Below are 13,088 nucleotides of genomic sequence, written 5' to 3' on the forward strand. Positions count from 1 at the left end.
CCAACAGCAGCGCCGTCCTCAGTCAGCCCCGTCTCGTCCTCTCGCCGCCGCCTGCCCCGCCCGCGTTATCGATCGCGCCGCTGCGTCCCCCTCCCGCCGCCGCCTACCCCGCCCGCCCTCGTCTCCCCCGCCCTCCCGCCCGGCTGGGCGCGCCGCCTGCGCCTCCCCCTCCCCCAGCCGTCGTCTCCCCCGCCCTTGGGCCCGGCTTGGCGCGGCGGCAGCCTAGGCTCGGCGCGGCGGCCACCCAGGGTAATGTACCTTCTTAGTTCTTAATTCTTACTGTTATTTTTTTAATGTGCGCTTTTCATTATGGTATGCAGTATTGTAGTGACCTGAAATGCTCCAAAAAATATTAAAGACAAGTTTGAAGGTTTCATAGATTCCCGGCTCGCACTGCAAATTAATGGTACAAGTTACAACACACAGAGTCAAGCTCTCAACAGAAAACATAAACAACTAACTGCAGTGGCATGTGCACGCGACAAAGTAATTTCTTGTTGCATATAAACCTATCATGCCTTAGGGAATGTAAAATGACAGGATTACATGGTACTACTCTACTGAGTGCACCGATATTTGCCTTCCTAATTGCTTCGGGCCCAGATTCTTTCGCATGGCGTGCCCTCTCTCGCTTTTTCTCCCTATCAGCTTCATGTTCCGCCGCCGCCTTATGATCCGCCTCCTCTATCCTCTTGCGGATCTCTTCTTGATCTTTCTTGCGCTTCTCCTCTTGCCCGCAGCCCACTTTGCTTGTTGTTCCACATAGTCCTTTGCCTGCTGCGACTGCTCGGTGTCGAACCACTGCACAAAATAACAAAGAGACGGAGGAGTCTTTGAACAATAAAAGTTAGAATCACAACACAATGTTAGGTCACAAAGAAAAAGAGCGTTTGTTGTGGTGTTACCTTAGCCCGGTCTTTACCGTATCGCTTAGGTGGGTCATATTCGTAGTTCTCACACATAAAGAACCTCATGCCGTAGTCATCTCCTAAAATCTCTGATTGCATGAACTTGCACAACAAACCGCAGAAGCACATTGGCACATCAATTCCTTCGAGTATGGTGGCTTCACACTTGCTCCATGGAATGTAGGTTGATCCTGACGAAGACATTGGCGCTATAGTGTGCTGCGCCAAATGACGAACAATGATTTCAATAATGCAGCTATTGTATACCAAATCCATGCGTGAAAATATAGGAGGAGATAGAGGATACCTTGCTCTTGCAAATCTGCGGTTCCAATCAGAGTTTCCAAGGTCTAATTTCTCGATTGAGATGGTTTGGTGAGCGGGAGTTGAGAAAATTAAAGAGAAGATGGTGAAAGAATGGATGGAAGCTCGGGGAAGAAAGGTGGGGGCTGTATAAATATTCTACCTCGGCGCCAAGCTCGGCGCCACAGATCTTGGCGCCGAGGTCAGCGCCGTGTTATTTGGCGCCGAGATATAGGGCCACGTCGGCAGCCACATTGAAGTTCATGACACGTTGGCAGCTACCTCGGCGCCATGGGCCACGGTGTCAGGCTCGGGGCAGCAGGACTGCCCACGGGCAGAGAATATTCTAGAGTAGGGAGTAGCACATGGATATGCCCTACCTCTTTTGTATCTACCCGAGTAGGAGTAGAACTAGTCGGCGTACTCGGAAACCAGCCGAACCCCTCGGACTGGGATCCTAACAGAACTCGACTAGAACTTTCCATGTAACCCTGTTCTCCTGGATTATATAAGGGCGAACAGGGACCCCTCCAAAAAAAGGAACAATACCTGAGGGAATACAAACCACCACACATGATGTAGGGTATTACGCTCCAGCGGCCCGAACCTGTCTAAATCCTTGTGTTCGTTGCACCATCGCGTTTTGATCTCGGCGAGTCCCTACTCATAACCACTCTCCTCGGGATACCCCTCGGAGAACCCGACGGTAAAACACCGACAGCTGGCGCCCACCGTGGGGCCTCTCACCAACGATCGTCAGAAGAATTCGATAGCTCCTCTCAACGACAATCTGGTGCTCGAAAATGGCACCTCCTTCCGCGTCAGCTCCTGGATCTTCATTGCCGACGGATCAGACGGTTTCAAAAGCCGGTCAATTGACCAAGATCTGCCAGAAGTTTCAGAAGCTGCAAAACACCGTGAATTCGATGAATTCATCGATCAACTTGAAGAAATTGGATTCTCAAACCTCAACGACGAAACCCAAATTCAAACCGAATTCGATACAATCAGAACCAAAACACTCTACGAGTTGGAAGAGAACTTGGAGAAACTGCTGGAAGATTCCAAGCAAGAAACTTCCACGGATGGAAAGATTCTACTTTCCAATTGCATCAGTTCCGCTGAACCAAGTCTTCGGAAGAAAAAGTCAAAGACTAGCTTCAAGAAAACTACTCACAAAAAGAAGCCGTCGGAAGACACTTTTTCAAACATCGACAATATCGATGAAAAGATTGAGCACTGCCTTCAGTTAGTTGTAGACACATTCAACATCAACACTTCTTGCAAAGAACTCTCCAACCAGTGCGCTCTCAACTCTGCAGAGCAAGATCGAGCTTTCATCAAATATCTCGAAGAATTGGACGCACCAATCTCTGAAGATGAACTAACCGTATGGTCACATACGACATCGACTTGTTTATGGAAGGATTAACCAATCCCGACAAGCTTGAAGCTCTCTGGGAGCAATCCAAAGTGAAAAAACTATGGGACAATTCACAAAACATGATGTCAGTTCAATTGGATCAGTACTTATCCAATTCTCACCTCGCAGAAGACTGCAACGTCATTCAAACTCCAAACTCACCTACCCCGCAAGAAAATCATCGCACGCTGCAGCTATTTTCTCCGGACAAACATGACAATTTGGACAAATACAACAAATTCATAAATGATCTCTCAGTTTGAATCGAAGGCGGATGGCCTCCAGCGGATTACATCCCACATGACGAAGACCTTCTACAACATACTCTCAGATTCTCTCCTCGAGCCAAGCTAGACAAGGAACTCTACCCGGATTCGTATCAAATTCTTAAAAGAAACTGACTCGCGACACAACTCGATTCGGACAAGAAGACTGAATCCGACAAAGAGTCGACTTCCACAGTTACTTCAAAAGGAGAACTGCAGTCCTCAAATCAAGGAGAGAGGCAGCAATTCTCAAAAGACAAAGAACTTCCTTTCCAGCAAGGCCTTCCGCTAAAGGAAGACAACATCAATTCGAAAATTTGTGGCCACAATCGCGAAATTTTCATGGCTTTCCTCTCGGATGGCACAAACCAAAAAGCCAATTCCATGGCACTGGAAGACTTGGACTATGATAAATTCCTTCCTGAACCAGAGACGAGTGAAGCAGTAGCAACTAGCTACGAAATTCCTCGACCTCCACCAGGAATCACAGTCATTATCCAGCTGGACAACAACCCGAAGATGATTCTTAAGACAGAACATCATCAACAACTTGGCGACTCGTTCGACTACTCCAACAGCGACTTACAGAATGTTATCAACATTGGTCGCAACACAAAAACAGTCATCATCAACAAAGGGGAAGATCATGAGGAAGTCGAAGCTTACAGTCCGACATCTAATTTCCGGATATCCAATATCTACGGGTACAACTCCCGAAAGCAGCGCCGTGACAAAGCAGCACCTCCTTCCCAACCAAAGCAGTCAACGATTGACACTACTCACCAGAAAATTCATTCAAGATGCTTCCTGCATCCCAAAGGAAAGCACTCGAGTTTGCAATGCATCATCCTTCGCAAAGCACTCGGAGCACCTCAAATTTCTGCCAACAAAGACAACAAAAAAGTGAGCCAACACGAGCAAAATCCTTTATGACAATCAATGGAGAAAGAGTTAGACAAAAGTATGCCAGCTACTTGATCGAGTCATCTATAGGGCTTACCCCTGGTCTTACACCCAATAAAGGTTAGGATGGGTTCGTCCGAGCTCTGACTCATCTTCAAAACTACCCGTACTTGCAATCGAGTCATCTATAGGGCTTACCCCCGGTCTTATACCCAATAAAGACAATGATGGGTTCGCCCGAGCTCTGACTTAGTTTACTACTCGTGTTGGCAGAAGGCAAATACTCAAACAAGTCATCTATAGGGCTTACCCCCGGTCTTACACCCAATAAAGGCTAGGATGGGTTCACCCGAACTCTGACTCAATTTCCAAACTACTCATGTTGGCCGAAGACAGTTAACAAAGCTGAATCCCTCAGGGCCAACCACCGGTCTTACACCCAGTAAAGGCTAGGATGGGTCCGCCCGAGTAAGATTCCAATAAAAGAAGAAATCGAGTGCTTTAGAATTGGATGAAAGAGGAATTTTCGTTGACAAAGACCACAGAGACAAGTTCTCTACCTTCTTCAGGAGTCGTAACTCTATCGGCTACCTCGAATACCAACCATTCTTTGTTCACTCAAAGTCAAAGGCACGGCGAATCGAGTAGTCGGGGCTAAGGGACATGAGCCTTACGGCCCTAGAGACAAGTTCTCTACCTTCTTCAAGAGTCGTAACTCCATCGGCTACCTCGAATACCAATCTTTATTTGTTCACTCAATGTCAAAGGCATGGCGAATCGAGTAGTCGGGGCTAAGGGACATGAGCCTTGCAGCCCTAGAGATAAGTTCTCTACCTTCTTCAGTAGTCGTAACTCCATCAGCTACATCGAATAACAACCTTTCCTTGTTAAGTTAAGGTAAAAGGCACGGCGAATCGAGTAGCTGGGGCTAAGGGACATGAGCCTTGCGGCCCTAGAGACAAGATCTCTATCTTCTTCAGGAGTCGTTACTCCATTAGCTACGTCGAATACCAACATTTCCTTGTTAAGTTAAGGTAAAAGGCACAGCGAATCAAGTAGCTGGGGCTAAGGGACACGAGCCTTGCGGCCCTGAGGGACAAGTTCCCTATTCCCTAAGAGGACTTTTTTCATCCATGAGGCGACAATTGATTGACTACTACGGTACTCGATGGGGCAAACTCCCTATTTCCCAAGAGGAACTTTTCGTCCATGAGGCGACAAATTATCGACTACTACGGTACTCGATCTTCGACAGGACAAGGTCCCTAGCTCCCAAGAGGAATTTCTTCGTCCATGAGGCGACAAAATATCGACTACTCCGGTACTCGATCTTCTGATGGGACAAGGTCCCTATCTCCCAAGAGAAATTTCTTCGTCCATGAGGCGAAAAATTATCGACTACTCCGGTACTCGACCTTCGGACGGGACAAGCTGCCCATCTCCCAAAAGGACTCTCATATAAGAGACAACAACCAGTCGACTACTACAGTACTCGACTCAATCCGAGATAAGATCTCTACTTCACAAGAAGAATTACTCATCCATGCGATGACAACCAGTCGACTACTACGTACTCGACCCAAAAAGACCGCAATAAAGGAAATCATCACACAAGAAGATGAAGACCTATCGATTACTATAGTACTCGACAAAGGGGGTTCATCCGTCCATGAGACGATCAAAAACCTCGACTACTACGGTACTCGAACAAGTATGACACAAGAAAATCGAATACCACAGTACTCGAATAAACAAATCAAGACAGCCAAATGACAAAGGCAACCAGCCGACCGACCGTCAACTCAAAAGAAAGTACTATACATCAGAATGTCAAAAGTACTACAACGGACACCCGTCCACACAAAAGCCAAAGGAATATTACAAACAACTGTTCAAGCCTCTGGCGCAGGCTCCAAGCCACTAATAATCCTACCAGCAATCGGTTTCATCTCCGTGACATATTCAAAGAATCTCTCCTCTGAGCAGCCAACAGCCACCCTATCACCAATAAGGGACAAGTTCACGGAAGGAAGAAAGGATTTGACTAATCCTAAGGCATGGGCTAAGTAATCCCTAGAAGTATCAGAGAAGAAGTTACTGAGACGCTGGGGGGCTTCACGAAGACGATCTCGCTAACTCTTGCCACCAGCTTCCTCATCCTCGACCATGTCGGCGACTACTTTAGCCACCGCCTCAAGATCAGCTAGCCGCTGAGCCAATTCCTTGATCTGCCTCATGTCACTGACCGTCTGCTTGTCAGCATCAGTTTTAATCTTGGTCAGCTTTTCCACAGCATCTGCGTGATGATACATAATATTGGTTAGATCAATCACCTCGTTATTCTTTCGCAACAGCAAGCTTTTAAGCTCTGTCAAAGCAAGGAAAACATGAGCACAGAAGAAAACTACTCAAACAACACAAAAGAAGGAAAGGAATACCTTTCTTTTCCTTGGTAGCAGCCTTGGCCTTCTCCTGCAGCTTGATGGCCTTATCTTTCAGAGCAGAATTATCCTGCTCCAAAGTCTCCACCCGGGCCTCCAAAAGCTTGACTTTTTCGGACTGCTCCCGAGAAGACCTCTCAAGAGCAGCCATCTTCTCAAGCTGTAGCGCCTGGTCAGCCGTCAACTGGAGATCCTCCCCAGTCCGCCGAAGGAACTCGGCCTGCTCAGCGACTTGCTTAGCCAGATTCTGTCAACAAAATAAAGTCAAGACAGAGTACTCGACAAACTCAACTACTCGAGTATAAAAAGATACTTACAACAAGAGAAGTGTGACAACCCAGAATCTCCTGGGCTACCGCAGTTGACTCCGCGGCTGGTTTCCCCACCTCCTACCGTGGCATCTCCTACGAGGATGGTGTTGACGCTCACTAACGATCATTTCCAGGCGTCAACTTGATCAGAAAATCATGAGAGTTTGCATTTATCTTTATCCAATAAAGTCCCTAAACCACACTTCACCTTCCAGAAAATGCAAGTTGTGTTTTTGAGCTAATATGCAGGTTGCAAGCACACTTTGGCCCGACATAAAATCACAGAAAATATCAAAGAGATGATTCAGGCTCATTTGGACCAAGTGTAGCCCAAGAACTACACCAAAACCAGTCAAGACAAGGCAAGCCCTAGCATTCAGACAAGAGGAGGCCCAAGACAGCCCGTTGGAAAAAGATGGGGGCGATTGGCGGCCCGGGCAGGTCGATCGACCTACCTGGTCAGCCGAACTGGCCCGTGGGCCCCACCGCCTCAACTTCAACACTTGTCACCTCCTCACTGGTTGTTCAAGTCGGTTTTGCAAGCTCTCACCCGTGGCTCCTTGCTATAAATACAAGGGGGGTAGAGATTATGACACACACACACCACACTTCCTCTCCTCTCTTGCATTTCTTGCATAGTCTTTAGGCATAGTGGGGTTTAGGAGAAGTCTAGGAGTCTTCGAATCGCCGGATCTGCTCGAGAGTCTGGTATGGGTTCATCTGTAGCTCTCTCTTGTAATTTTCAATTGTTTGTAATAGAATTAGACTATGGTTACCGATATATGCTTGAAGTATGTTCTGAGTTATCGGATATATGCTTCTTGATATGGTTGCGTTATTATTCAATGCTTGCATTGTATGATCGCCCTGTGCTGGAGATGGTTAGTCTTCTATTCTTAGAACTCTATCAACTGCTCCAATATTCGTATGTTTGCTCTAGTGTGATGTCTATCCATCCGGAGAGTGGGGGCTCCGCGCGGGATACTAGAGTATCCCTTACTAGTGTAGACATGGTGTCAGATTAGCTAAGAGTTGCTGGATGTCAACTATACCCACAGTTTGTAGAGGTAGTCGGCAGGTGGTGACAGCCCTGTCCGAGCCCGATTAATCCTCCACGTTCGGTATGGGGGGTAGGAGGTACATAAAGTCGCCGGGGTGTACGTGCTCCTCCCGTTGCTTCGATAGCGATCTCCCTGTTGTGTAGTTTAATCTCTGACGATCTAACCAATGAGAAAGTACAGATATAGCTAACCTAGCACAATTGACTCGAGCTCTGACTTCTGCCTTACTCCCGGCCTAGAGCTTCTTTTATCTTTTTTATTTATTTATCCAAAAGGGTAGTTTGTGTGTGTGTCACACTACCTCCTACCATGTTAGATATCTTACCCCTGTTTATACATGAGAATATCCAATCTAGATAAAGTTCATCAACTGGTCTATATATCTCTTCACTCACCACCTTCCCTGCGGAAATATAAATGACACCCTGGTATACTCCCCGGGTAAAATGCTACAACAGTATTTCGTGCGCTTGCGGATTTATTCGTGGTTCATGAAATACCTGCCACCCCAATTGGCGCCTACGGGCGTCATCGCTGTTTCCCGGTGGTGATGTTGGTAGGTGCCAACAGATGGATCAACATTTGCAACAATGAGGATGCATTTTACCCGGTGGTGCAGGCCAGCCCTTTCTGTGGCAAGGCAAATGAGGATGCCAGCGCTCATCTTCAGCAGCTCCTGGAGCTCTGCAGTACTTTTGTTATCAAGGGTGTATCGCAAGATGCAATCTGGCTCCGTCTGTTTCCGTTCTCTCTCTTGGGGAGAGCAAAACAATGGTTTTATGCTAACAAGGCTGCTGTGGATACTTGGGACAAATGTGCCCAGGCGTTCCTCTCGAAGTTCTTCCCGACGGGCAAAACCAATGCTCTTCGTGGTCGGATTTCGAACTTCCAGCAGGCATCAAGTGAGTCAATTCCTGAAGCTTGGGAGAGACTTCAGGAGTACATTCTGGCGTGTCCGCACCACGGAATGGACAATTGGCTCATTCTACAGAACTTGTACCACGGGTTGATACAATCATCCCGTGATCATGTGGATGCCACTGTGGGTGGAGCTTTCTTCTCATTGACCATTGAAAGAGCTACATCATTGATCGAGAAGATGGTTTCCAACCAAGGTTGGAGCGATGATCGCCTCCAACCGTGCCAGCGAGGTATGCACTCCGTCAAGGAAGCTGACATGCTCGCTATGAAGAAAGATCTCCTCCTCAAGAAATTTGAGGATTATTCCCAAGATAAGGCTCAAATGCAAACACTTCAAGCCTTGGAAACTTGCATGATGTGCGAGGTCTGTGGGAATGTTGGACATTCGGGCGACAACTGCCTAGAAACCCAAGAGGAAGCTCTATGCCTCAATGGCAATAATGGGTTTCGTCCACAAGGAGGTCAGGGGTGGAATCAACCACGCCCATACTACCAAGGAGGTAATGGAAATTTAAATTCCTTCAATCTTAACCAGCCTACCTTGAGAGATCTTGTCTACGGCCAAGCGAAGATCAATGAGTTCCTTCAGAAGAAGTTGGCCGCCATAGACAAATCTATGGAGACCATCCATGCCAAGATGGACGGATTCTTCACCACTATGAAGAACTAGCTGAGTTAGCTGCTGCTACACCTGCAGCTAAACTAGGGAAGATTCCAGGGCAACCCGAATCAACTCTTGAGAGTGTTAACATCATCAATGCTATGTGGAAAAAGCCACTTAGCAGGACACCTCTCAGCTATGCAGAGAAGCTCACACGCCCAAGAAGAGGTACGTGGGGCGAGTTAGCAGCCACAATAAGAGAAGATCCCGAAACCCCAGTGATCAGTTGCTCAATCTTCGATTATGAATTTGATCACGCCCTTTGTGACCTTGGAGCCAGCGTCAACATCATGCCCAAGCCCCAAGGTAACGTTCGAAAAGCTAGGCTATCCATCAATTTCCTCTACCACTATGTGTGTTCAGCTGGCGGATTCCACGATAAGATATCCAGAAGGAGTTGTGGAAAGGTTAATAGTAAAAGTCAAGAATACCTACATATTAGTGGACTTCGTAGTCCTCGATATGGAAGGAGATCTTGGGATCCCGCTCATACTTGGGCGACCATTCCTCAAGGATACAAACGCCAGAATTGATGTAGGGACAGGAAGAATCAGCCTCCGCATCATGGGAAAGACCATGAAATTCAAGTTTCAAAACAAGAGGGAGGTATTCCTGATTCATGCGGATAGTGAGAAACAAGAGTTATGGGCAGAACCCGATTGGGATGATCAAGATTATCACTCCCCTTCCAAGCCAGCTTGGGAGGATTGGGAGATTCATACTCCACCAATCGAGTCAGTGGAAGACGACCAGAAGATCCCCGATTTCATCACCAATACAGTGTGGGAAGATCTGGAAATCATCTATCCTACATCCGAGGATCCTATTCCTGCGCCGTCTACGCCATCAAAGAAGACCAAGAAGGTATGGCACAAAAAGAACAAGACGTCATCGACCGCTACTACTTCTCCAGGTACGGACGAAACAACCACAACCTGATCAGGTATGGAGAAAGGTCCTGCTTTTCGGACCCTAAACCAAGAGCTAGCTTGGGGGAGGTTTCCTCCCCTAAGTCATCTATATCCCTTTACTTGCCTTCCAATAAAATAGGATAAAAACCTTCAAAAATAAAATAAAAATTTACTGCTTTATTTCCCTTTTCCATCATGCGTGGTAAGAATATTTTAACTCTTTATGATAAGTTGAAAGGATGAGTTTTGCTTTGCTCTATCATGTCTGCTGTGCTTAGTTTGAAAATGAGAGTTCTCTTGAGTTTAAATCTGTTGGTTATGCAAATATCTTGCCAATGAACCTGAAAGTTCTGTGGGGTTGTATATGCTTGATCCAAGTCTAAGTTGTTGTGAGTTTAGATATGGTATATAAGGTTGTGCAATTTTGTTCTAGTGATGCTTGAAATCTGGAGTTGTTTTCAAAAATCTAAAAAGGCAAGTTCCCCAGTGATATGTAATGTCCTACCAGAGAGATATGTCATATTCCAAGAAAAACCTTATACATATGCTGCTTGATGTTCTATTGAGTTTTGTCAAATTGTGTGACCCTAGTGAGATGCTTTTCATACTTTCTCGATCATAAGCACGTACACGTCCCATCCATTCGCTACATTCCTATCAGACCCGGGACAGCGGGACTGCTTATAGACATAGAATGTTCTAGAGTAAGAGATAGCTCATGGATGTACCTTACCTCTTTTGTAACTACCCGAATAGGCATAGAACTAGCTATAGTACAAAGAAAACTACCCGATTGTGTTGTAGTAGGACTCCAACTGTACTCGGCTAGGATTTTCCATGTAACACTGTCCCCCCGGATATATAAGGGCGGGCAGGGACTCCCTCCAAACAATCATCAACACCTAAGGCAATACAAACCACACAGGATGTAGGGTATTACGCAATCTCGCGGCCCGAACCTGTCTAAATCTTTGTGTTCCTTGTATCATCGAGTTCTAGAGCAGTCGATCCCTACCTACAAACCCTACTGCTAAGGGTATCCCTGAGCAGGCTTGGCGGTAAACACCGACAGCTGGCACGCCAGGTAGGGGATTCGGCGAGTTCACCAACGAATTCGATGGCCGGATCAAGCGACACGAACAACATGCCAGAAGGCACGACTTTCGTTTTCGGTTCCTGGGTTTGCACGGCTGATGGAACGTGAGGCTTTTCCAGCCACCTTGTCACGCCTAACTCGCCTAAATCAAAAACCCGCTCCCAACTCGTCGACATCCGCGAGTCCACGGATCTCGACGAGAAAAGAGTTCCACCCGAACTCGACTCGGACAACCCAAGAAACATGACAACTCAAAACCGAACTCTTGGTTTGGTCGAGTTCGACACAAATTCTGATTCCGAAAAGTCTTACTTTTCCAAAACTCTTGGAAAATACCTGGCTCATCTGAAGACAATCAAACGCCCTAAGATCAAAAACTCAGAACTACTCACCAGAGTGGATCAAGTTTCACGATGGATAGAGGGCTGCATCAAACTTGCAGAAACCGCTCTCAGCCCATCTGCGCTATAGCAGAACCCTAAAGCACTAAACCCACCGCAGAAGAGGTCGGGCGACATGCTCTCAGGGATCGATCGGGTAAATTCAAAGCTTGCTAACTGCATTAAGGTGACTGAAAGCACTCTGCAAAACAAAGAGCAGAAGTCGGGAGGAGGAATCTGTGGGGGAGCTGGTGAGACAAACCCCCGGCTTGTTCGGATGGGACCGTTTATCTCCAGGATACCTCAGAGCCCTTCACCGAAACCTGCTCACACTCGGACTCCGAAACCAGTCGAGTCCAAATTCGATCAAGAATTTGATCGCTTCATGAACGGTCTTGAGAACTTTGAATCATTTGACGATCTTGAAGAGTGGTCAGACAACGTCGAGCTGTTCATGGACGCTATGGCCAAACCAACCGAGCATGCCAACGCTCTTTGGGAACTGGCCAAGATTAAAAAAGGAAAAACCAAGGCCCCAGAACAATCCAGCGACTCAATCTATGACAAACCCTAGATTAAGGAGCCAGAGGGGTGTTGGCGCTCCTTAAGTACCCATTTTATTATACAATTAGGAGTTGTTTTGGTAAATTCTTCGGGATGATTCATGTATTAACCCGCCACTTGGCACCCGAACTTGACCGTTTTCGATTTTGTCCTGGATTTTGGAGCATGTTGCATTTTGATAAGAAATTGGACATTTTCGGAGATGATTTGACGCATGGTTACAACTGGGCTAAGATGAGGAATAAGAGGAAGAGGCCACACGCGAAAAGATGGGACCGAAAGGGGGCCAGAAAGGGCCCAGGCCGGCCGGCCTGGAGCCCTTGGGCCAGCCAGCCTAGCCCATTTCGGAGCCCAATCGGTCTCAGTTTTCTTCAGCACGAAGTATGCGTCAACCCTAATCTATGTTTTACCAAAACCACCGACCATATCTGCCTATAAATACCCCGAAGTCGCCGTCAAAGAGGGGGCATTGAGAGGATCTAGAGTTAGACACAAGAGAAAGGCGACACCGGAGGCCTCATCGTCCCTCGGCGCCGCTGCAAGTTGGAGGACAGCAAGGGATCCATCCCTTGCCGGAGATTTCACCACCATGATCGACTACGCTTCGCTTAGCTTCATGAGGTAAAGTTCTCGTTTGTTCATGGGGTTGTAAGGAGATCTTGAGTTGTAATTGCCGAATCCTTTATGAGATTGATCTATCACGATTCTTGTTGATGATGTTTTGATGCCTAATAGTTCGCGACTTGGTTTTGGGTTTGCTTTGCTCTTGCATGGTTTACTTAGATTACATCAACTATCGTGTTCTTGTTGATTCGTTACCGATTGTCCTCGTGTAGTGACAGTATGCGGGAGGGAAATGTTTTGATCTTGGAACACACCTTTGGTAGATTAGATCCGTTCTTCGTTGCTTGGCGATTACATCTCTAGTGATCCTAGACC

At 46.9% G+C, this 13,088-nt stretch overlaps 1 non-coding gene across 1 annotated transcript; it reads right to left on the minus strand.

The window, feature by feature from the left end:
- Positions 1–8,478: 8,478 nt before the first annotated feature.
- On the minus strand, positions 8,479–8,585 carry LOC120705288. Its single transcript, XR_005687876.1, has one exon. It is a non-coding gene; the product is annotated as a small nucleolar RNA R71 (small nucleolar RNA).
- Between the last annotated feature and the right edge of the window lie 4,503 nt (positions 8,586–13,088).

This window comes from Panicum virgatum, chromosome 4K, assembly GCF_016808335.1.
Source record: "Panicum virgatum strain AP13 chromosome 4K, P.virgatum_v5, whole genome shotgun sequence".
In the NCBI taxonomy this organism is placed as follows: Eukaryota; Viridiplantae; Streptophyta; class Magnoliopsida; order Poales; family Poaceae; genus Panicum; species Panicum virgatum.